Source organism: Macaca fascicularis, chromosome 16, assembly GCF_037993035.2.
Source record: "Macaca fascicularis isolate 582-1 chromosome 16, T2T-MFA8v1.1".
NCBI lineage: Eukaryota > Metazoa > Chordata > Mammalia > Primates > Cercopithecidae > Macaca > Macaca fascicularis.
In genome coordinates, this window is record NC_088390.1 from 21,776,323 (window position 1) to 21,802,203 (window position 25,881).

The 25,881-nt window shown below is 45.0% G+C and overlaps 1 pseudogene; it reads right to left on the bottom strand.

Annotated features, from left to right (window-relative positions):
• Window positions 1-21,372, bottom strand: part of LOC123569530 (sphingomyelin phosphodiesterase 4-like) — a 29,983-nt pseudogene extending 8,611 nt beyond the window's left edge.
• Between the last annotated feature and the right edge of the window lie 4,509 nt (window positions 21,373-25,881).

The following is a 25,881-nucleotide window of genomic DNA, read 5'->3' on the forward strand; positions in this document are numbered from 1 at the left end:
CAAGTCTGTGCTGGAAGCAGGAAGGGTGCTTTGCGACTCAGGAGGCCCAAGATGGGATCCTCAGCCTTTCCCCCTTTTCCTCTCATGTGATGCTGAGGGTGAAGATTTGGGGGACCCTGTACTCTGAGACAGCCTCCACACAGCAAAGCCTGAGGCCAGGGAACAGGCTGCAGAGACTGTGGCAGGAGACCCACAGCTCTTCCCCAGAACCATAGGAAGAGTGTTAGCATGCTCCTCTGAAATTTAACTCTTCATCAGCAGAGCCTTCATCCTGGAGGAAGCTCTCAAGAATGTTGTCAGTGACAAAGCCAAAGTTTCCCAAGCACAGTGATGCAGACACCATGGGCACCAGACTACCTGGCTGATGCCGCCTCAGGCAGGGTCCCAGATGTGCGTGAGTCAAGCCACTCCATGGTAGGTGATAGACTGGAGATCTACAGTCCACAGCTGCATCTGCACTGATTAGTCCAGGGGGTTGCTAGCTCTGGGGACTGCAACAGCAGGAGCGACCCAGGGCCTCCACCACCTCCATGCATCTGCCAGGAGTGTGCAGCCCAGAGAGGGAGCAGGGAGAGGCGAGGCGGAGGGAGAGGAGGCAGGCCAGGCCTCATGCAAGAGGGCACCAGCCCCCACCCACCATGAGAAGGGCTGTTGCTCATGCTCTGGGGGAGGTGGGGGGAGTGGGGTGGACAGGCAAGGGATGCTCAAGGTCACCATAGTGAGCAGGGGTCTGCCCCAAGGCAACCATGGGAGAACACAAAGGAACTGTTGGTCAGGAGACAGAAGAGAACATGGCTCCCAGAGACATCCCAGCTCCCTGACCCCAAGAGCAAGAGCACCACAACCTCATCTGTTTGCCGGCCAGGGAGGGATTTCCGGAGAGGCCAGACCTCCAGGCTTCAAGTATCCACACATCACAGTGCAACACTCGGCCCCCCTCCCGCCTCAACCAGGAACTAGAGAACTTTGGCCACCTGTTGTTTGACTTCTGAGTGAGGGGTGGGTGGTGTGTTTCTATTCTCGCCACCGGCCTGTGCAAACTTCACTCAGAGGCAGGATAAGAAGCAGTAGGGTGAGCAGAGTCAGAAGCAGGAGATGGGAAGAAAAATTGTGGAAACATACCTTGGCAGGAGGGGACTGCATTTTTTGGCATATCTCCAAGGAATACTGGTGAAGCCACATTTCAACAAAACCGCAAAAAGCATTAGCTAGTCAAATTATTCTCAACAATTGTGCCAAGGCCGTTCAGTGGAGAACGGACAATACTGCCAACAAGAGAGTTGGGAACACAGAATAGCCACATGCAGAACAATGAAGCTGGGTCCTTCCTTCACACATTCACCAAAAACTAAGTGACTCAAGGATAAGAACTAAAACCATAAACTCTCAGAAGAAAACATGGGAGAAAGCTTCATAACACTGGATTATGCAATGATTAATTATAGATATGCCCAAAGCACAGGCAATGAAGGGAACAAATAGACTAGACTTCATCAAAATCAACACTCTTGAGCATCAAAAGATACTACTGATGAAGTAAGGCAGCCAGCAGGTGTGGTGGCCATGCCTGTCATCCAGCACTTTGAGAGACGGAGGCAAGTGGGTCACTGGAGGCCAGGAGTTCAAGACAGGTCTGACCAACATAATGAAAACCTGTCTCTACAAAATACAAAAATTAGCTGGGTGTGGTGGGACACACCTATAGTCCCAGCTACTTCGGGGTCTGATGTGGGAAGATCGCTTATTCCCAGGAGTTTGAGGCTACAATGAGCTGAGATTGCACCACTGCACTCCAGCCTGGGCAACAGAATGAGACCCTATCTCGAAGAAAAAATAACTGAAGTGTCCACTGAGAGATGAGTGGATAAACACAATGTGTTACATCCACATAATGAAACACTACTCCGCCGTAAAAAGGAAGGACATTCTCATACATGCTGTAACATGGATTAAACTTGAGTCCATCATGCTAAGTGAAACATGCTAGTCACACACAAATAAGTACTGTGTGCTGTAGATAAATATTCTAAATAAAGGAGTCCAATACATAGCAGAATACTGGTTGCCAGGGGCTGGGTGGGAAATTGTTTAATGGTTTGGTTTCTTTTTTTTCACTACAGAGATAGGGATCCATGTTGGCCAGACTGGTCTCAAATTCCTGGCCTTGAGCAATCCTTCCCTTCTTGGCCTCCCAAAGTGCTAGGATTACAGATGTGAGGCCCCCATGGCCTGGCCGATTCAGTTTCAGTTTTCAAGGTGAAAAGCATTCTGGAGATGGGATGCACAACAACATGAATGTACTTTACTGACTGTACACTTGGAAATGGTTAAGACAGTACATTTTATGTATATTTTAGAATTAATTTTTTTCTTGATTTAAAAAAACAAAAAGGACAAGGTGTGGTGGCTCACACCTGTAATCTCAGCACTTTGGGAGTCTGAGGCAGGTGGATTGCCTGAGGTCAGGAGTTTGAGATCAGCCTGGACCAACATGGTGAAACCATATCTACTAAAAATGCAAAAATTAGCCAGGCATGGTGGCAGGCACCTGTAATCCCAGCTACTCGGGTGGCTGAGGCAGGAGAATCACTTGAACCTGGTAGGTGGAGGTTGCAGTGAGCTGAGATCTCACCATTGCATTCCAGCCTGGGTGACAGAAATTCCATCTCAAAAAAAATTTGAAAAAAAAAGGCATTAATACTTTGGTACAGAAAACAGCAGAACCTTCCAGTTCTGCTCTGTAAGCCTGTGTCGTGGTCTCCTGCCCACTTCATGGCCAGCACAGCCCACAGTCCACACACCCGAGAGCCATTTGGGCACCATGGTCCCCTCTGAACAGGGGTCATGGTTCTTACCATTCCACTCCTCGAGGAAGCTGTGAAATGGCATGGAGGCTTCAAAAAGTGCAGCACCCCACATACTAAGAGTTATGTACAAGGTGGGAGAAAGAATCCTATCTTATCTACATGCCAGGCTGTCAACAGTGAGGCTGTGGCTACCAGGTCAGCCCTAGGATCCAGTGTCAGAAGCAGCACCTGCTGAATCTCTCTGAGGTGTGCCTCAAAGACATAGCCAGGACATGGGAGATGGCCAGCACTCAGGAAGTGAGCCAGCCCATACCATCCTGAGAGGCTGGAGTCCCTCTGGGCAGACAAAGGACTCTGTCACCTACTACTTGGATGCCTTGAATTGATGGAAGGCCTGTGGATGCTGCACAGATCCCTAACCATTCAATGTCATAAAAATGTTACTGGGGCAGGGCTTAATATCCACATGATTGTAATCACAGGAAACATCTCCAACAACAAGGGAGATGGAAACAAAAAGACTAACAATTACATCACCACGGGCAAGAAGAAACTACTCTCATGGACAGGGGATTCTGGGATGAAAAAGATCATCAATGACCTGTAAGTTAGAAGGGTGGGCAGATTTATTTTCATGTTTTCTGAATGTCATAGGAAAATACCAACAATTTAGAATCAGCCCCTGGCTGAGGGGCGATCTCTGGGATTCTGCCCCACATAGTGGAAGGTGGCTGAACAGCTTTTTTTTTCTTTTTTCTTTTTTTCTTTCCTTTTTCTTTTTTTCTTTTTTTACTTCTTTTCTTTTTCTTTTTCTTTTCTTCTTTTTTTTTTTTTTTTTTTTTTTTTTTTGAGATGGAATCTTGCTCTGTCACCCAGGCTGGAGTGCAGGGGCACAATCTCAGCTCACTGCAGCCTCTGACTCCTGGGTTCAAGCAATTCTCCTGCCTCAGCCTCCCAAGCAGATGGGACTACAGGCACCTACCACCATGCCCAGCTAATTTTTGTATTTTTAGTAGAGACGGGGTTTTACCATGTTGACCAGTCTGGTCTCGAACTCCTGACCTGGTGATCTGCCCACCTCAGCCTCCTAAAGTGCTGGGATTACAGGCATAAGCCATTGCGCCCGGCTGGCTGAACAGATTCTTTTGAAACAGACCAGCTCAGCTCTCACCTGGAGCAGAATTTCTGACCTCCAGATCTCATGGGAGGTGGGGTCTGCATTCACAGACATCTGGTGACAGATGTGTCACTTAAGGAGGCTAGTGTGCTGGAGCCTGTAGGAAGCAAAGGGAATGACTGGTGTCCTGAGGGAGACAGAACAGGCCAAAGTTACAGGCTCCCACTGGCCTAGCCAGATTGGGGCAATCTGGACATCAAAACCAATGACAGTAGGGACAGATTACAACTTGTTGAATAGCACAATGCCCCTCCCCACTAGCCCCCGATCCACACTGATATACCTGAATAAATAAATAGCAAAGAGAGAAGTCTTCCTTACCACAGAGTGGCCACTGACCCAGTAATTAATGAAGGAGGGATGAAGTTAGAGAACCAGCATTTGGCAGCTGCCCTATTAATAGCTGATTTGGTCAAGAATCAACAGTGAGGCTGGGCATGGGGGCTCACACCTATAATCCCAGCATTTTGGGAGACCGAGGCAGGATTTCTTGAGATCAGGCATTTGAGATGAGCCTGGACAACAAAGTTCAGTGAGACCCTGTCTCAACAAAAACATTAAAACATAAAATTGCTGGGCATCATGGCATCTGCCTGTAGTCCTAGCTACCTAGAAGGCTGAGCAGGGAGAATGGCCTGGTCCCAGGAGTTGAGGCCACAGTGACGTAGGATCCTGCCAACTGCACTAAGTCTGGGGTGACAGATCGAGACCTTGTTTCTGAAAAAAAAAAAAAAAAAAAAAAGGAATTTCCAACCTGGGCAACATGGCAAAACCCTGTCTCCACAAAAAATACAAAAATTAGCCAGGTGTGGTGATGCCTGCCTGTAGTCTCAGATACTTGGGGGGCTGAGGCGGGAGGATCACTTGAGACCAGGAGGTTGAGGGTGGTGTGAGTCGAGATCGCACCTCCTCACTCCATCCTGGGGTGAGAGAACAAAACCCTGTCTCAAAATTAATTTGAAAAAATGAGACAATCAACAGTGGATATTAATGCTAGTGATAATTACAAATCTGCCATACATATTCCCAGTAAACCCTTATTATCATTTTGTTGTTGTTGTTGTTGTTGTTGTTTGAGACAGAGTCTCATTCTGTTGCACAGGCTGGAGTGCAATGATGCAATCACAGCTCACTGCAACCTCAGCCTCCTAGACTTAGGCCTCCCAAGTAGCTGGGACCACAGGTGCACACCACCATGCCTGGTTAATGTGTTTTTTATGCCTTGGTCTCCCAAAGTGCCGGGAGAGGTCTTGGTTTTATACAGAACCTTTAACTGCAACCAACTTGAAAGTAGCCATGCTAGGGGAATCACCCTGAGCCCAGGGAAATCCATCCCATTAAAGCAAAGCGCTGGCCCAAGTGTGGTTGCAGATCATTCTTTTCACAAAAAAGAATAAAATAAACAAATTACAAATCAAGGAAACTCCAAACAAGTGGCCTTCATCCAAATGAGACTCTTGTGGTCATAAGGAAAGTCTCAAGCACTCAGACTATGGCAGGAACCCAGTCATGGAATTGGCAGTTAAACCCAAGAGCAAGAGACTTGACCACTATTGGCATAACACCCAGGTAGGTAGGAAACAATGTAAAAGCTTCCAAAATCAAAATCAGAATCCCAATTCCAGGACTTGGTGACTGCAATACTTCCTGTCACCATCTGGGGCAGCTCAGATGTATGGTCCAGCATGAACACACCTGGAGGATGAGTCGGCAAGCCCCTGCTACTGCTGGCACCGTCAGGGCAGACCAGGTTTGCTGTCCATGCGAGGTATGGACCAGCCATGCCTATCTTTCCCTAAATAGACCCATGGCATGTGTCCTTTCAAACCATTCCATTGGCAGTGTGCTCCTTGCATGCCATCATTCCTGGGACGCATCCTAAAGGATCCCCTGCACACTGCCAGGGGCTTCTGGAGCATGACCTGTCTTTAGTGGTTCTGAGCCTCAGGACTCGGGTCTGATGCAGGGCCTCTAAATGAAGCAGCCTTGATGGAAATGTGTAGACACAACTGTTACTCAAGGAACACGAGTACAGCAGGTGCTGCAGTTATGGGGCTCGCCCATTCCTAATCATTGTGCTTTGTGTCTCCTCAGAGAGAGAAAAAGACAGCACTGCTCTCAGGGGAGGGCTGGCCCTGGCAGAATGCAGCAGCCATAAAGGATCCAGCCAGAGGATGCCGTATCAGCCCAGTGCTCCCAGGCTGCCCAAGTGGGGGCAGGTGTGGGAAGAACCCTACATGGGGCAGCTCCTAGGATGGGGCAGAGCCTTGTCACATCACTTACCCCAGCAAAGGCTATGTGTTATTTCCTTTGGTTGATAATAAATCTTTCTGAGATGCAGAGGGTCCAGGTCAGACGTTCTCTACTGTTTTTTGATAATATTAAGGCACAGATTTAGAATGAGGTTTTTGTGCCATTCCTGGTTTTGCCACAGCCGAACTAACCAGGTCCCTTCACCATGGGTCAACTTCCTGGACCTAATATGGGTTCTGAGAAAAGGCATCTGGATTGCCAGGTCTTTTATAAAGACATCAGCAAGCTTCACTTGAAGTGAACGTGGGAGGTTTCCTACCAATACCGTTGATTTGACAGTGCTGAGGGGCAGAGTGCCCGTGTGTGTGCACAGAGGGCAAATGTTGTCTTCCAGCTTACCGTGGAAGGATGGGTGTGTTATGACCTTTCGTGGGTCACAAATGCTGTGCAGAACACAGTAACATTTTTCCTCCTTCTAAAATGTTCTGACCTTTCACATTTGACCCACAGCTTTAGGGATTTCATGGACAAGCCCCATCTACAGACCTCAGATTTAAACACTCCACTTCTAGGCTCCTCTTTTTAGCCAGCATTGCCCATCAATAGAGAAGGCCCCAAAATTGCAATTTCAGTTGAAACCCTGACTCTGCTTTCCTAGAATTTAGGAAATCTATACACTGAACACTTGGCTTTGAAGAAACAGTTTTCTCCATATCAAGTTACTTCCATGGCAGCTCCTTAATTATGTACCGTCCTGCTGCACCCCACCACACACCAGCATGGCAGGCCGGCACCCCACCACTGTCCATGCAGGGTCTGGGATCCCACTTGCTCCTGCAGGTAGGGCGAAGCAGCACCGCACAGAGGTCTTGGTTTTATACAGAACCTTTAATTGCAAACATCCTGAATGCAGCCATCCTGGGGATGGCAGGCGAGGGCCCATCACACCCTCCTCTCAGTATTCTTCACGTTCTTCAGCCTCAGCTTCCACGGAATCCATGCCCACCTCTTAATAATCCTTCTCCAGAGCTTCCAGGTCCTCACGGGCCTCAGAGAAGTCCCCTTCTCCCATACCTTCTCACACATACCGGTGCACAAAGGCCTGCTTGGCATACATGAGATCAAACTTATGGTCCAGGCATCCCAGGCCTCTGTGATGGCCGTAGTGTTGTTCAGCATGCACACAGCCCACTGTACCTCGGCCAAGTCTCCCCCAGGGACCCCCGTGGGGAGCTGGTAGTTAATGCCCACCTGCCAGAGAAGGGGAAGAAGGCAGTCCATGAAGCCTATATCAAACCTGGGAATGGTGGCTACTTTTCCTCAAACGGAAGACACCCTGTAAGTAAACAGGAGAATTCTCAGTTCATGCCACAAATGTCACTAGGCCCTTCTCTGTGCCAGGCAGGGTGACAGTTCCAGACAACCCATGTTGCCCAGGCTGGCCTCAAACTCCTGGGCTTCATCGATCCACCCGCGCCAGCCTCCCCAAGTGCTAGGATTACAGGAATGAGACAGCATGCCCAACATTTGTTTGTTTGTTTAAGGTATTTTCTAAAGGATTTTTGTGCCCCTTTCTTGGGTGGTAGAATTCATGTGGAAAAGGTAGGTTGAATGTAGTAGGAATTTTATGGACATTCTGAGGAATCCTGTAGGTGGTGTATATATTTTATTTTAACTTGGGCATTACTATAAACTGCTTCACTACGTTCTCCACTCCACTGTCTCATGGAGTGTTTGATTTAAAGAATGAATTTTTGTGATCAAAACAGCAACAGATGTGGTGGCCGTTATCCCAGTTCTTTGGGATAACACCCGTTATCCCAGTTCTTTGGGAGCTCAAGGCAGATTTCTTGAACTCAGGAGTTTGAGACCAGCCTGGGCAATGTGGCAAGACCCTGTCTATACCAGAAATACAAAAAAATTAGCTGGACATGGTGGCGTGCACCTGTGGTCCCAACTACTCAGGAGGCTGAGGTGGGAGGATTGCTTGAGCTTGGAGAGCAGAGGTTACAATGAGCCAAGATCCCACCACTGCCTGGGTGACAGAGTGAGACCCTGTCCAAAAACAAACAAACAAATAAACAAAAACCAGTAACATCTTTATTTCTCTCCTGGAAAGCCGAGTAACGTTGGCCTGGGTTTGCCTCAGACACAAAATCTCTCCCCACTTTCCACTGACACAAAAGAAACTTTGCTGTCCCTTTTCAGCTTTATCAACAGCTGGTTACTAAATCTTGTGGCATCTCTCTGTTGGACCTGTGCATCCTTGTGCTGTTCCCTGCTAGCTCTGGCTCCCTGCTGCCTCTGGCTCAGACCCCCACCGCCTCTTGGGGGAGACCACTGCAGTCGGCTCTGACTGGGATTTCCTATCCTGGGTGTCTCTTCCTCACCCTCAGGGGTTAGCACAACTGCCGAACTAGCCACCTAATTTTGTAAGGTTTTGTCTGAACACAGTCACCACACCCCTTCATTTGCAGATTGATTTTGCTATCCAACAGCAGAGTGTGGTAGGTGTGACAGAGGTCATGTGACCTGTAAGGCCTAGAATTTGTATGATCTTGTCATTTATTTATTTATTTATTGAGACAGAGTCTTGTGCTGTCACCCAGGCTGGAGTGCAGTGGCATGATATCAGGTCACTGCAACCTCCACCTCCTGGTTTCCAGTGATTCTCCTGCCTCAGCCCCCTGAGTAGCTAGGATTACAGGTGCCTGCCACCATACTCAGCTACTTTTTGTATCTGTAGTAGAAACGGGCTTTTGCCATGTTTGCCAGGCTGGTGTCAAACTCCTGACCTCAGCTGATCCGCATGCCTTGGCCTCCCAAAGTGCTGGATTACAGGCATGGGTCACCATGCCCTGCCAATTTTTGTACTTTTAGTGAACAGCTGTGATCACCACACTGCACTCCAGCCTGGGTGACAGGTAAGATTCTGTCTCAAAACAGTAAATAGGGCTGAGTGCAGTGGATCAAGCCTGTAATCCTAGCATTTTGGGAGGCTAAGACAAGCAGATAACTTAAGGCCAGGAATTTGAGAGCAGCCTGGCCAATGGTGAAATCCCATCTCTACTAAATACACAGAAGTTAGCCAGGTGTGGTGGTGCATGTCTGTGGTCCCAGCTACTCTGTCTCCTGTTGCAGTAAGCCGAGATCACACCACTGCACTCCAGCCTTCTCAAAAAATAAATACTAAATAAAACTAAAAAATAAGTAAATAAAGCTCACCACAAATATATAGTGTAATGACTCAGAAAAAGAGTTCAAAAGACATCACTGGGCCAGGCACAGTGACTCACGCCTCTAATCCCAGCACTTTGGGTGGCCGAGGTGAGCGGATCACCAGAGTTCAGGAGTTTAAGACCAGCGTGGCCAACCTGGTGAAACCCTGTTTCTACTAAAAGCACAAAAATTAGCCAGGCATGGTGGTGGGTGCCTGTAATCCCAGCTACTTGGGAGGATGATGGAGACTGCAGTGAGCTGAGATTACACCACTGTACTCCAGCCACAAGCTATCCACTCACCTCAGCCTCCCAAAGTGCTGGGATTTTACAAACATAAGCCCAGCATAAAATATTAATTTTGAGAGGATATCTTACTTCCTAATTTGTGCCCTCTTGGAGTGTTAAATGACATTTTCAATATCTAAAATATGTAAATACATTTTTCACCTCAGGTGGTCCCTGGTACTTCCCTCTCCTCCTAAGATGCATAGATATACGGAAACCCATGTCAAAAGATACAGTTACAATAAATTGACTTATAGATGTCATGAACTTTTATTTGGGATTCACAAACAAAGCAGCCTCCATTGCATAAAACAGAATGAGAGCCCTTCTGCAATGCAGTGGGTTTTGTGTAAGGTAGGAACAAATAACAGAACTAGAGAAAAATGAACTGAGGCCTGGTGGTGCATGTCTGTAGTCCCAGCTATGTGGGAGGCTGAGGCAAGAGGAACACTTAAAAATTTTTTTTAAATAAAAATAAAAATAAGAAAGGATTGGTGAACATCAAGTTATTTAGACTGGAATCTCCTATTTTCAGGAAAAATAGACTCACTTTGAGATTTATCTGCCCCCTTAAAGTTTCAGTGTGATAATGTGGCATTTAGCATGAGTGACTTCATTTTGGTTTGGTCTGGTGTGTTGAAGCCTAGTGCAGAAGCTCAGTCCAAAGCAATACCATACCATAATTTTGGTTTAACAGAAACAATTAAGGTAGATTCCATTTTCAAACTAACAGTTGGAGTCTTTGTGTCTCTATTAATTCTCTTCTGCAGTGACAAAACTACACACAAATGCTCATACATGAAAATTAGAAACAGATACACAAAAATTTTTTAAGTGATTTTCTATGGGCGGGGGGATTTGGAGTTGATCTTTCTTCTTCATAACTTCCTTAGGTAATGACATTTTTGCAATGAGTCTGCCTTAATTCCATCATTACAAATAGAATATCAATACATTTTGAAGTATTAAACATTTAAAACTATCATTATGGGACGAGGGTACATTTTTGTCACTAAAAGAAACCTAAATACTAGGCCTAGAATTAAAAAATATCAATGTGATGGAAACATGTAACATTGTGTTTTCTTGAATAGCCTTTAGCTGTGCCACTTCTACATAATTAGAAACATTTCACTATAAAGATACTTCCCTTAATTAACAGGGAAATGGCCTTTGCACATTTAATGAGAAAAGATACAGAAAACAGACCACATGATTTTGTGTATACATTAGATGTTCAATAAATGTGGCCTCTCCCCTTCTATTCTTTTCTGAAAAACCAATAAAATGGTCATATTACATACAATCCTTGCAAAAGGTTTTCTAAACTTCCATTTTTTAAAAATGGGCTGAATACATTTTGAGAACTGCCACGTACAACTATGAAGATCATAGGCATTTTTCCATTAATGACAAATTCTTATTATGTTTTGTTTTCCTGATACCTGGTATGCAGCTATTCACAAATATTTTATAAATGTAAATTTTATTATCAATATAATGTCCAATCCCATGGATGTTGTATGATTTTCTTAACCATTCTCATAATCTTGATCATTAGTTTTCTGCAAAACCATTCAAAGGTATAACACTCTAATTCCAGATCTAAAGCTCAAGTCTAAATAATTTGGGCAATGGAACCCTGGAAAAATGGAAATTAACAAACATGTATATATAGAGTTTCAGGGGGATTGTTGTGCCCTGTATGCCCATAAAAACAGACAATGGACCCGTTGACTAAGAACTCCTATTTTAGAACACTTAAATTCTGGCTCACTTCCTTCGTTTGCAAGGACACATCACAAAGAGTTCATATTCCTGTTGCTTTTGATCTAAAGAAGTCCAAAACGGAATGATCAAAAACGCCTTAAAATAGTGTTTCTGTTTCCCCCTCCAAGACTACAGGTGCATAATTTCATACACATAACCAGAAGTAAGTATGGTGGGTGGAATCTCCAATCCTCTGTCACTGCAGGTTCCTGGGGTCAGAATTCAAGAAGGCCGGTTTCTTAAACACGGAAATGAAACTCCAAGAACCGGGAGATGGCGGCAGACTGTACAACCCTTCCAGGAAGGAATCCTACACAAACTCTGCTTGACCAAACTTTACTCAGGCTCTTACACCTTCTCCTGGGCCAATCTGTACACTTCATTGTAAAATCCAACAATAGCAAAGACCCCTTCTAAGCCAGTTTAGCAGGCACCCTCTGCCCCCATATCTTCATCCCCCACCATCCCCCAGGTGATGATGTCTTATCACCCAGGTCTCTCTCTCCAGAAAGAATCCCAACAGGTGCGTTTATCCAGAATCCTACTTATCCCAGACATTTCCTCTCAGTATTTCGTCCTTCAGTGATCCCTAACCTGCTCCTTGACTATAAATTCCCACTGGTTCATGCTCAATTTGGAGTTGAACCCAATCTCTTGTACCCATTGCAAAATCTCACTGCTGTGCTTTCAATACCTATCATGATGATCCTGAATCAAGTCTTCCTTTGCATGCTTTAACAAGTGTGACTGAACATTTTTTTCTTTAACAGAGTCTATCACATCGTTTTTAGGGCAATTCCTGCTCTAAGCTTCCCATCCTATCTGTTTCTCCTCCCTGGGAACCTTCATCTAAGGCTCAATATCTCATTTCCCGCTTCCATCATTTCTCTGTGGCAGTCATATTAGGCTCAGAGGAGACAGGGAAACTGAGACTCTGGACCCACGGGTCAGTGACACCACAGAGCTACAGCAAAGCAGGCTTTGCAAAGGACACTCACTCTATGTCCCGGTCACACAAGATACTCACGCACCCTTCTCAGTCCCCACGTCACAAAGGAGACATTCCCCGCCTGTCTCCCTAGAGATGAGCACCCTCCTCCGCAGCTCCAACACCCCTGGACCTGAGGAGGCGGGAGAAAACCTCGGCCTGCGCCCGAGGCCTCCACTCTCTGAGCGTCTCCTGCAGCTCCACTCTCACCGCCAAGCAGGGTCCCAGGCGGGCTGCTGGCTGGGGCTGCAGAAGCTCCCTGGGCTACTCGCACCGCCTTCTTCCTCAGGTGGGACCAGGTCACCAGAGGTCCTGGAGAGGGAGCCAGAGGTCCAAGATTTCTCCGTCGCCGGTGGAATATGCAGTCCAAGACGGAACAGTCAGGACCGCAGATACATGTGAGAAGTGAAGTTCAGAGTCCTAAAAACCTACAAGAAATAACCCGGTGACCCTGAGGACCACGCGCCCCGCCCACTGCCCGAGCCCCTGAGACTTCAGGGAGTGGCCGCCGGGACCTAGGAGTAGGCATGCGCAGGTCAGCTACCGGCTTGGGCCTGTGACCTGAGGCCAAGGTTGGAGTCAGTGCATTCTCAGAGCCAGTAGGAGGTGAATCTGGGTGGAACCTGACCCGGATAAAAGAAGCATCTGAAGAAATAAATATTTTCATTATTTTTCTTTTGGAATAGGCTTTTTTGTTGTTTTGTTTTGTTTTGAGAAGGCGTCACACTCTGTTCCCCAGGCTGGAGTGTAATGGCGCGATCTCGGCTCACTGCAACCCCCGCCTCCCGAGTTCAAGTGTTCTCCTGCTTCAGCCTTCTGAGTAGCTGGGATTACAGGCGCCCGCCACCACACCTGGCCAGTTTTTGTATTTTTAGTAGACAGGGGGTTTAACCATGTTGGCCAGGCTGCTCTCCAACTGTTGACCTCAGGTGATCCGCCCACCTTGGCCTCCCAAAATGCTGAGATTAGAGGCGTGAGCCAGCGTGCCCGGCCTGAAATAGGCTTCTTAAAGGTAACAAAGGGAAGAAAGATTTTTTTAAAATGTAGAACCTTGATATGGTAATTATTTGTTTATCTTGGTAGTTATCTATAAGCCTCCTATATATGTAAATGGTTAAAAAAAATAGTTAAAAAAAGAAAAGAAAAAAACTTTTTTTCTCCCCAGTCTGGAGTGCAGCGGCAGGATCTTAGCTCACTGCAACCCCCGCCTCCTGGGCTCAAGCGATTCTCCTGCCTCAGCCTCCCGAGTAGTAGCTGGGACTACAGGCATGCGCCACCAGGTCTGGCTAATTTTGTTTTGTTGTTGTTGTTGCTGTTGTTGTTGTAGATGTTGATTTTTGAGACGAAGTTCCGCTGTTGTTGCCCAGGTTGGAGTGCAGTGACAAAATCTCAGCTAACCGCAATCTCCACCTCCTTGGTTGAGGCGATTCTCCTGCCTCAGGCTCCCAAGTAGCTGGGATTCCTGGCATGTGCCACCCGACGTCTGGCTAATTTTGTGTTTTTAGTAGAGGCGGGGCTTCTCCATGTTGGTCAGGCTGGTCTCAAACTCCCGACCTGAGGTGATCCGCCCACCTCGGCCTCCCAAAGTGCTAGGATTACAGGAGTGAGCCACTGCGCCCGGCCACCTGACTAATTTTTGTATGTTTAGTAAGTACGGGGTTTTGCCATGTTGGCCAGGCTGGTCTCGAACACCTGACCTCAGGTGACGCCCCACCTCAGCCTCCCAAAGTGTTGCGATTGCGGGTGTGAGCCACTGTGCCTGACTAAATGAACCAAAAACTTTAGATAAATGAATTTGGAGGAAATATTTATAACAGATAAAATGGACAAACAGGTAATTCTAATTTACTGTCTCTCTGCCTTAATTAAATATTTAGTCAATACCCTAAGAAGAAAGGAACAAAATCCCAAAATTCGCCATGCACAAATACAAAAAGTCCACAAACAAAGTCAAAACCTAAGAACTTGTTGACCACTTATTTCTCCTCTGAAATCGTCTCTTGAATGTGTTGAACGTGGATTGACTTGGGATTAGGAAATTTTAAAAATATTTTTAAAAGTTTAACATTTTGGAATTTAAAATTAATCCAAATGATGTAATATACAATATTTGGAATTTACCAATCATTACTGTCTATCATTTTATTTTTTACTCTTCAAATAATTTCTTGTTCAAGAGTTTAAAATGCTTTTAAAATTAATAGATTCTGCAGGCTGGGCAACATAGGGAGACTGTCTCTGCAAAACATTTTTAACAATTTTTTTAAAAATATATAAAATATATGTAAATATATATATATTAAGTACAGAAAAAATATTTTTAAAATTTTATTTTTTTGCCAAATCGTATGGTAAGTGTATGTTTAGTCTGGCAGGAACTTGCAAAACTGCCTTCCACGGTGGCTGTACCATTTTGCATGCCCAACAGCAATAGATGAGAGTTCGTGTCACTCCATATCTTCACCAGCATTTGGTGGTGGTGTAACAGGACTAACCGCAGACAAAACTCCTCAGACACCGAATTAAAGAAGGAAGAGGTTTTTTATTCGGCCGGGAGCGTCGGCAGACTCGCGTCTTAAGAACCGAGCTCCTTGAAGAAGAAATACGTTGCCTTTTTAAAGGCTTACAACTTTAAGAGATCCATGTAAAAGGGTCATGATAAATCAAGCATGCGTGGAAAACGTGACGAGGGGCTACATGCATCAGCTAACAGAACAAAAAGTTTTACAGTGCTTTCTCATACAATGTCTGGAATTTACAGATAACACTAGTAGTTTTGGTCAGGGGTTAATATTATCATTATTATTTTAACCACCAGGGCCAGGTTGTGGTGCCAAGGTCGTCTAGCTATTTACCTTACTTCTGTTTCTTTCCAACTTTTTGCTTTCTCCCCCTTCTCCGGTCTTATAAACTAGGGAAAAGGGGAGAGAGAAAAGCTGGGAAAGACAGCAGGAGAAGTGGTAGTCTCATTCTATAGTGTCAGTATTTGCATTCAAGCCAGTCTAATAGATGTGTAATGGTATCTCATCATTGTTTTAATTTGAATTCCCTAGTGACATATAGTGTTGAGCATCTTTTCAGATGTCTAAGAAATGTACCAGGCATGGTGGCACATGCCTGTGGTCCTAGCTACTCAGGAGGCTGAGGCAGGAGGATTACTTGAGCCCTGAGGGTTGGGGCTGCAGTGAGCTATGATTGCACCACTGCACTCCAGCCTGAGTGACAGAGCTAAACCCTGTCTCAAAAAGATAAATAAGGCTGGGCGCCATGGCTCACGCCTGTAATCTGAGCACTTTGGGAGGCTAAGGCGGGTGGATCATGAGGTTAGCAGATTAAGACCATCCTGGCTAACATGGTAAAACCCCGTCTCTACTAAAAAATACAAAAAACTAGCTGGCTGAGGTGGCGGGCACCTGTAGTCCCAGCTACTCGGGAGGCTGAGGCAGGAGAATGGCATAAACCCGGGAGGCAGAGCTTGCAGTGAGCTGAGATCCGGCCACTGCACTCCAGCCTGGGCGACAGAGTGAGACTCCGTCTCAAAAAAATAAAAAATTAAAAAAAAAATACCTACTTAATATCAACTAGCTTTAAATTCAGAAGTAGCAACTCCATAGAAATTCAACTTATTTCTACTTTATTAATGATAGTGGTCGCCTTGAAGAAGCTTCATTGCTATCATTTACTTTAGACTGGGATGTCACAAATCTCTAGACTGAGTAGTATAATATTCACTGTTCAAATAAAATCAAATTATTGTAATGTTTTGACACCTCCAAATACAAAAAGCAAGCCCATGGATGTTAGGTTAAGGTATAGAGACAAGTATTCCTACTTACTCTCTTTTAGGGCAGACATATCCCAGCCAAGATGATAGAAAAATGAAATGGAAACCATATGGTAGAAGGGGACTTGGGACTCATAAAGCCTGGATTTTCATTCCAAGTCTTACACACACAAGCTGCATGATTCTGGGTAGACTGTATATTCTCTTAGAGTTTCAGTTTCCTCATTTGTACAATGGAGGTTAACGCCTACATGTTATGGCTGATGTGGGGACAAAAGAGAACCAACATGGATGAATGGGCAGGGCCTGATTCATAGAGAAGCTGGCATCAACAAATGTAAGCCCCGTTCCCATCTTGTCTTTGCTTGCACTACAAAATTGGGAATATGTGGGTATAAAAAGTACTGTTTTTCTGTTTGTTTGTTTGTTTGAGATGGAGTCTCGCTCTGTTGCCCAGGCTGGAGTGCAGTGACGCGATCTTGGCTCACTGCAAACTCCTCCTCCCAGGTTCATGCCATTCTTCTGCCTCAGGCTCCATTTTTTATTAGAGACAGGGTTTCACTGTGTTAGCCAGGATGGTCTTGATCTTCTGACCTCATGATCTGCCTGCCTTGGCCTCCCAAAGTGCTGGGATTACAGGCATGAGCCACCGTGCCTGGCCTAAAAAGTACTCTTACAAGAGACAGAATTGGAAACTTTTTCCAAAAGAGGTTGGAAAAGTGTCACATCTTGTGGCATGAGTTGTGGGCATATACTTGAGCTCTGTGCTGTGAGATATCCATAGACCTTCAATAGCTTTAAGAGAACAGTTTAGATGCCATCTTACTCATCTACCGTAAAACTTCCTCTTCTTTTCTGAGATTTCAGAATTGTACCTTTTATGGCTCTAATAATGCAGTTCTATCCCTGTTGTTTGGACTATTCTAATAGATGCAAAGCAGTATTTCACCAGCAGATGCTACTGCAGTTTACATGATTTCAAACTGAGAATCTCTTTAAGGTTATGCAATAGGTTTTTATGGAAATAGGATGGAAAGTACTTTAAGTTTAAAATCCTATAAAATTTTAAATATATAAAATATATAAATATAAAAGGTTTTTGGTAAATAATTACTTGTTGCAATGTCTGTCCTACTAGCTTATATTCACATACGTATTGGTTTCCTAATACATGAGAGTGAAAGTTACTTGAGGGGAGAGACTGTGCCATATGTTCCCTGCATTGCTGGTGCCTATCTCAGCACCTGATATACAGTAGATGATCAATAAATACTTTAACTTAAAAACACTAAGAATAAATCTTAGTAGACATCAAAATATATATGAGTACAATCTACAGACATGGTCAGGAGCTCAAAATTCAGTTTTCAATGTTTATTTTATTTAGAGACAAAGTCTTGCTCTGTCACGCAGGCTGAAGTGCAGTGGCACGATCTCGGCTCACTGCAACCTCCCTCTCCCAGGTTCAAGCAATTCTCCTGCCTCAGCCTCTAGAGTAGCTGGGACTACAGGTGCATGCCACTATGCCCGGTTAATCTTTTGTATTTTTAGTAGAGACAGGGTTTCACCATGTTGGCCAGGCTGGTCTCAAATGCCTGAGCTCAGGTGATCTGCCCACCCTCGCCTCCCAAAATGCTGAGATTACAGGCGTCAGCCACCATGCCTGGCCACAAAACATTTTGAAGTAGCTTCAAAGCCCATTTGCAAATAGGTGTATTTATAACAAGATGAAAAACAAGAAAACATTGCGCTTCATATAATAGAAGGGATCTGCCTGCATTTGCATGTGGCCCCCTCATTTGTTTGCTGTTGGGCCACGGTCAGGTTACTCAGCTGCTCTCTGCCTCCACATAGGCTTTATGCCTGTGCATCCCTCATCTACAAAAAGGAAATAATAAGAATATCTGACAATTAGAAGTGGAGAAAATGTGTAAAGACCTTTGAAATAAGCTTGTCAAAGCTCAGTAATTGTCCTCAATAATTGCTCAATAATTGTCAGCTATCATTCAATAATAATCATAATCATAAAAATGTATGACTCAAAGAAAGATTCCTACCTCATATTCAGCTTCCCAAAAGAATATCAGACATTGGACCTGTGAAAGGAATGACACTGAGATGTATTTTCACATTGCTAAGTTGATTTTTTCTCTGGACTGACTCTCTCCGTGTGAAGAGATCACCAAACAGGCTTTGTGTGAGCAATAAAGCTTTTTAATCACCTGGGTCCTGCACCTGGGTCCGTCTTCACACGGACGCGTATGACATTTTGGTGCCGTGACTCGGATCAGGGGACCTCCCTTGGGAGATCAGTCCCCTGTCCTCCTGCTCTTTGCTCCCTGAGAAAGATCCACCTATGACCTCTAGTCCTCAGACCAACCAGCCCAAGGAACATCTCACCAATTTTAAATCGGGTAAGCGGCCTCTTTTTGCTCTCTTCTGCAACCTCTCTCACTATCCCTCAACCTCTTTCTCCTTTCAATCTTGGCACCACCCTTCAATCTCTCCCTTCTCTTAATTTCAATTCCTTTCATTTTCTGGTAGAGACAAAGGAGACACGTTTTATCCGTGGAACCCAAAAAGCCCGCGCTGGTCACGGACTGGGGAAGGCAGCCTTCCCTTGGTGTTTAATCATTGCAAGGACGCCTCTCTGATTACTCACCCACGTTTCAGGTGTGTCTGACCACGCTTCGGGGACACCTGCCTTGGTCCTTCACTCTAAGCGGCAAGTCCCGCTTTTCTGGGGGAGGGGCAAGAACCCAGACCTCTTATTTTTGTGCCCCCTCTTATTTTTGCGCTCCGATCTCTTATTTTTGCACCTAATACTTTATTTCTGCTCCCCGAACCCTTTCCCGCTTTTCTGGAGGACAAGAACCCCCAAACTCCTTCTCTCCATATATCTACTCTCTCTTTTCTCTGGGCTTGCCTCCTTCACTATGGGCAATCTTCCACCCTCCTCCATTCCTCCTTCTTCTCCCTTAGCCGGTGTTCTCAAGAACTTAAAACCTCTTCAACTCACACCTGACCTAAAACCGAAACACCTTATCTTCTTCTGCAACACTGCTTGGCCCCAATACAAACTTGACAATGGCTCCAAATAGCCAGAAAATGGCACTTTAGATTTTTCCATCCTACAAGATCTAAATAATTCGTGTCATAAAATGGGCAAATAGTCTGAGGTGCCTGACGTCCAGGCATTCTTTTACACATCCAGTCCCTCCCTAGTCTCTGTTCCCAATGCAACTCCTCCCAAATCTTCCTTCTTTCCCTCCCACCTGTCCCCTCAGTCCCAACCCCAAGCGTTGCTGAGTCTTTCTAATCTTCCTTTTCTACAGACCCATCTGACCTCTTTCCTCCTCGCCAGGCCAAGCTAGGTCCCAATTTTTCCTTAGCCTTCGCTCCACTACCCTGTAATCCTTTTATCACCTCCCCTCCTCACACCCGGTCTGGCTTACAGTTTCCTTCCAAGACTAGCCCTCTCCCACCTGCCCAGAAATTTTCTCTTAAAAAAGTGGCTAGAGCTAAAGGCATAGTCAAGGTTAATGTTCCTTTTTCTTTATCCGACCTCTTCCAAATCAGTTAGCATTTAGGCTCTTTTTCATCAAATATGAAAAACCCAGCCCAATTCATGGCCCGTTTAGCAGCAACCCTGAGACACTTTTCAGCCCTAGACCCTGAAAGGTCAGAAGGCCGTCTTATTCTCAATATGCACTTCGTTTTATTACCCAGTCTGCTCCTGATGTTAAATAAAACCCCAAAAATTAAATTCCGGCCATCAAACCCCACAACACGACTTAATGAACCTCACCTTCAAAGTGTACAATAATAGAGTAGAGGCAGCCAAGTAGCAACTTATTTCTGAGTTACAATTCCTTGCCTCCACTGTGAGACAAATCCCAGCCACATCTCCAGCACACAAGTCCAAATGCCTGAACCACAGCTGCCAGGGGTTCCTCCAGAACCTCCTCCCCAAGGAGCTTGCTACAAGTGCCAGAAATCTGGCCACTGGGCCAAGGAATGCCCATAGCCTGGGATTCCTCCTAAGCCGTGTGCCATCTGTGTGGGACCCCACTGGAAATCGGACTGTCCAACTCAGCAGCCACTCCCAGAACCCCTGGAGCTCTGGCCCAGGGCTCTCTGACTCCTTCCCAGATATTCTCGGCTTAGTGGCTGAAGATCGACGCTGCTCCATCGCCTCAGAAGCCTCCTGGACCATCACAGACAGTTTGGGTAACTCTTACAGTGGAGGGTAAGTCCGTCCCCTTCTTAATCAATACGGAGGCTACGCACTCCACATTACCTTCTTTCCAAGGGCCTGTTTCCCTTGCCTCCATAAATGTTGTGGGTATTGACGGCCAGGCTTCTAAACCTCTTAAAACTCCCCAACTCTAGTGCCAACTTGGACAACATTCTTTTGTGCACTCCTTTTTAGTTATCCCCACCTGCCCTGTTCCCTATTAGGCCGAGACATTTTAACTAAATTATCTGCTTCCCTGACTATTCCTAGGCTACAGCCACACCTCATTGCTGCCTTTTCCCCCTGTTCAAAGCCTCCTTCACATCCTCCCCTCGTATCCCCCCACCTTAACCCACAAGTATGGGACACCTCTACTCCCTCCTTGGTGACTGATCATACACCCCTTACCATCTCATTAAAACCTAATCACCCTTACCCCACTCAACGCCAATATCCCATACCACGGCACACTTTAAAAGGATTAAAGCCTGTTATCACTCGCCTGCTATAGCATGGGCTTTTAAAACGTATAAACTCTCCTTAGAGTTTCCCCATTTTACCTGTCCAAAAACTGGAGAAGTCTTACAGATTAGTTCAAGATCTGCGCCTTATCAACCAAATTGTCTTGCTTATCCACCCTGTGGTGCCAAACCCATATACTCTCCTATCCTCAATACCTCCCTCCACAACCCATTATTCTGTTCTGGATCTCAAACATACTTTCTTTACTATTCCTTTACACCCTTCATCCCAGCCTCTCTTCGCTTTCACTTGGACTGACCCTGACACCGATCAGGCTCAGCAAATTACCTAGTCTGTACTGCTGCAAGGCCTCACGGACAGCCCCCATTACTTCAGTCAAGCCCAAATTTCTTCCTCATCTGTTATCTATCTCGACATAATTATCATAAATACACACTTACTCTGCCTGCTGATTGTGTCCAGCTAATCTCCCAAAAAGCCCCTTCTACAAAACAACTCCTTTCCTTCCTAGGCATGGTTAGTGCAGACAGAATTCTTACCCAAGAGCCGGGACCGCATCCTGTAGCCTTTCTGTCCAAACGACCTTACTGTTTTAGCCTAGCCTTCATGTCTGCACGCAGAGGCTGCCACCGCTTTAATATTGTTAGAGGCCCTAAAAATCACAAACCATGCTCAACTCTCTACAGTTCTCATAACTTCCAAAATCTATTTTCTTCCCCCAACCTTTGCTCAAGACAATGCTTATGCTGATAAGGTAGCTAAAAAAGCAGCCATCAAAAGGCATCAGATCCCATCGCTCAGGACAATGCTTATGCTGATAAGTTAGATTAAAAAGCAGCTAGCTTCCAACTTCTATCCCTCAGGGCAGTTTTCCTCCTTCACATCGGCCACTCCCACCTACTCCCCCTCTGAAACTTCCACCTATCAATCTCTTCACACACAAGGCAAATGGTTCTTAGACCAAGGAAAATTATCTCCTTCCAGCCTCACAGGCCCATTCTATTCTGTCGTCATTTCGTAACCTCTTCCATGTAGGTTACAACCCGCTAGCCTGTCTCTTAGAACCTTTCATTTCCTTTCCATCATGGAAATCTATCCTCAAGGAGATCACGTCTCAGTGTTCCATCTGCTATTCTACTACCCCTCAGGGATTGTTCAGGCCCCCTCCCTTTCCTACACATGAAGCTCGGGGATTTGCCCCTGGCCAGGACTGGCAAATTAACTTTACTCACATACCCTGAGTCAGAAAACTAAAATATCTCTTAGTCTGGGTAGACACTTTCACTGGATGGGTAGAGGCCTTTCCCACAGGGTCTGAGAAGGTCACCACGGTCATTTCCTCCTTTCTGTCAGACATAATTCCTCCGTTTGGCCTTCCTGTATCTCTACAGTCTGATAACGGACCAGCTTTTAATAGTCAAATCACCCAAGTAGTTTCTTAGGCTCTTAGTATTCAGTGAAACCTTTTTATCCTTTACCGTCCTCAATCTTCAGGAAAGGTAGAACAGATTAATAGTCTTTTAAAAACACACCTCACCAAGCTCAGTCACCAACTTAAAAAAGACTAGACAATACTTTTACTGCTTTCCTTTCTCAGAATTCAGGCCTGTCCTCGGAATGCTACAGGTTACAGCCCATTTGAGCTCCAGTGTGGACACTCCTTTTTATTAGGTCCCAGTCTCATTCCAGAAACAAGACCAACTTGGACTGCACCCCAAAAAACTTTCATCCCTTCTGTCTTCTGTCTAGCCATACTCCTATTCACCATTCTCAACTAGTCATAAATGCCCTGCTTCTGTTTACACTGCCAGTTTACACCTTTTCTCCAAGCCATCACAGCTGATATCTCCTAGTGCTGTCCCAAACCGCCACTCTAAATTCCCTCTTAAAGTAAATAAATAGTCTTTGCTGGCAAGGCTATGCTGAGCCTCCTTAAGCACTCTCTAATTAGATGTTCTAGGTCCTCCCAATTCTTAGTCCTTCAGCACCTGTTTTTTCTCCTTCTCTTACCTTGTGTCCTCCGTTTAGTTTTTTAATTCATGCAAAACCGCATCCAGGCCATCACCAATCATTGAATACGACAAATGTTTCTTCTAATGACCCCACAATATCACCCCTTACCACAAAATCTTCCTTCAGCTTAATCTCTCCCACTCTAGGTTCCCACGCCACCCCTAATTCCGCTTGAAGCAGCCCTGAGGAACATAGCCCATTCTCTCTCCATGCCACCGCCCAAAAATTTTTGCAGCCCCAACACTTCACACTATTTTATTTTATTTTTCTTATTAATATAAGAAGGCAGGAATGTCAGGCCTCTGAGCCCAAGCCAAGCCATCGCATCCACTGTGACTTGCACGTATATGCCCAGATGGCTTGAAGTAACTGAAGAATCACAAAAGAAGTGCAAATGCCCTGCCTCGCCTTAACCGATGACATTCCACCACAAAAGAAGTGAAAATGGCCGGTCGTTGCCTTAAGCGATGATATTATCTTGTGAAATTCCTTTTCCTGGCTCATCCTGGCTCAAAAAGCTCCCCCACTGAGCACCTTGTAACCCCCACTCCTGCCCGCCAGAGAACAACCCCCCTTTGACTGTAATTTTCCTTTACCTACCCAAATCCTATAAAACAGCCCCACTCTTATCTCCCTTCACTGACTCTCTTTTTGGACTCAGCCTGCCTGCACCCAGGTGAAATAAACAGCCATGTTGCTCACACAAAGCCTGTTTGGTGGTCTCTTCACACGGATGCGCATGACAGCCACCTTCATCAATGATCTTAGCCAGATTTTCTGGATAGCTTACTACAGCTTCTACATCAGAACTTGCAGCTTCATCTTGCACTATTATATCATAGAGATGGCTTCCTTCCTTAAACCTCATGAACCAACTTATGCTGACTTCAGACTTTTCTTCTGCAGCTTCCTCATCTCTCTCGGCCTTCATAAAATTGAAGAGAATTAGGGCCTTGCTAAGGGTTAGGCTTTGGCTTAAGGGAAAGTTATGGTTGGCTTGATCTTCTATCCAGGCCACTTCAACTTTCTCCATACGAAGCAATAAGGCTTTGTTTTCCTTATTTAAATATTATAGAATTGGTTTGTTATAAAGGCGATTCAAGAATATCCAGTTAAAACCTTATCCCAATGCTATCCAATACAACCAAGAAGCAGTTAAGCACTTTTACATTGGGAACAAGTACGTAAACAAGAGACTACATCAAGCCTATGATTCAAACCTAAAAAGAGAAAGGACTCTTAGGTCTCCTACAGGTCAATACAGAGGTTATCTCAAGATCAAAGCACTGTGCCAGGTGTCACAGTACTGTTACAACACTGAGGTATAACTGGGCAAATTACAGTTGAAGGGAAATGAAGATCTCCCTGTTCTTGTTTTGTGGGTGTACTTAAGTGTTTGAAATTTCAGGAACAGCTGCCTTTAATGACAGCAAGATGTAAGACAAGTGTTTATTAAAGAGAAAGAAGCTTATAAAATTCTCTATCAAGATCCCCGCAAATCTTCACAGCCCCTCAACCTTCCCACCCTCCCCCTGGAAGCTAGAGCTACTCTGCCGGTATATAAGATGCCATCTTAATTTGTGGCTTACTGGAAAATTATAGGCACTCCTTCCAAGCAGCTTTGATCTTCTGCACATCAAAAAAAAAAATCCCAGCTGTGGGAGATGGCTTATACCTCCCAGCACCTTGTGAGGCTGAAGCAGGAAGGTCACCTGAGGTCAGGAGTTCGAGACCAGCCTGGCCAACATGGAAAACCCTGTCTCTACTAAAAATAGAAAAATTAGCTAGGTGTAGTGGCTCAGTCCTGTAAACCCAGCTACTTGAGGATTCTCCTGAGGCAGGAGAATCACTTGAACCCAGAAGGTGGAGGTTGCAGTGAGATGAGATCATGCCACTGCACTCCAGCCTGGGTGACAGCATGAGACTGTGTCACAAAATGAAAAAATCCCAACAACAAGCTATATAATTCATTTATGCAATTTTGCATTCTAGGTAGAATTTCATTATTACTCTAAAACTCCATCTGTACAGTAGCCATTTCCCCAACAAGACTTAATTCGAGATGTAATCTTTCTGCTGTTTTCTGAATAAAAGCCTTAGAGTCAACTATTATGAGTGATCAACCTATGAACTATTTTATATAACATAGTGACTGCATTTTTTTTTAGCACTGAAAGTACTTAAAATAAAACTTCTTACTTCCAACTTTTGCACTTCTCCAAAATGAAAGGCCAAAATATGTAGATTTTGTAATTCAGGGAAAAATTTTAACTTCCCAAGTTGAGGCTTGTCAGAGCAGCTTTTGCCAGGAAAAGAGATTTTATGTCTATAAAAAACCGTTGAAAACAAGGGCTTCTTCTGGAAACATTGGAAGACCCTTAAAACATAAAGGTGCTAGATGGTGCCATTTAGACTCACAACCAAATGTTACTTTAGAGTTTATATTGAAGAGTTAATGCATGCTCACTTTTTTTCCTTTAAAAAATACTCTTTGGAAACCATTATTCCTCCTGTAGACACATACTCTAGTTACTCATCTCTTCTTGTAAAAATAAAGGTATAATCATGATTATCTCTATTTCATTGTGAAATTCAACTACCAGTATATATTTATTAATGTGATCACTTTTCCACTATCTCGTGATCTTATAGTATTCTCTCCAGAGTCAATTTTCTTTCCCTCTTTATTTATTTTTTCTTTTTTGAGATGGAGTCTCCCTCCCTCACCCGGGCTGGAGCACAGTGGCATGATCTTGGCTCACTGCAAACTCCGCCCTCCAGTTCATGCAATTCTCTGCCCCAGGCCATGGAGTACCTTGGACTACAGGCAGCCGCCAACACACCGGGCTAATTTTTGCATTTG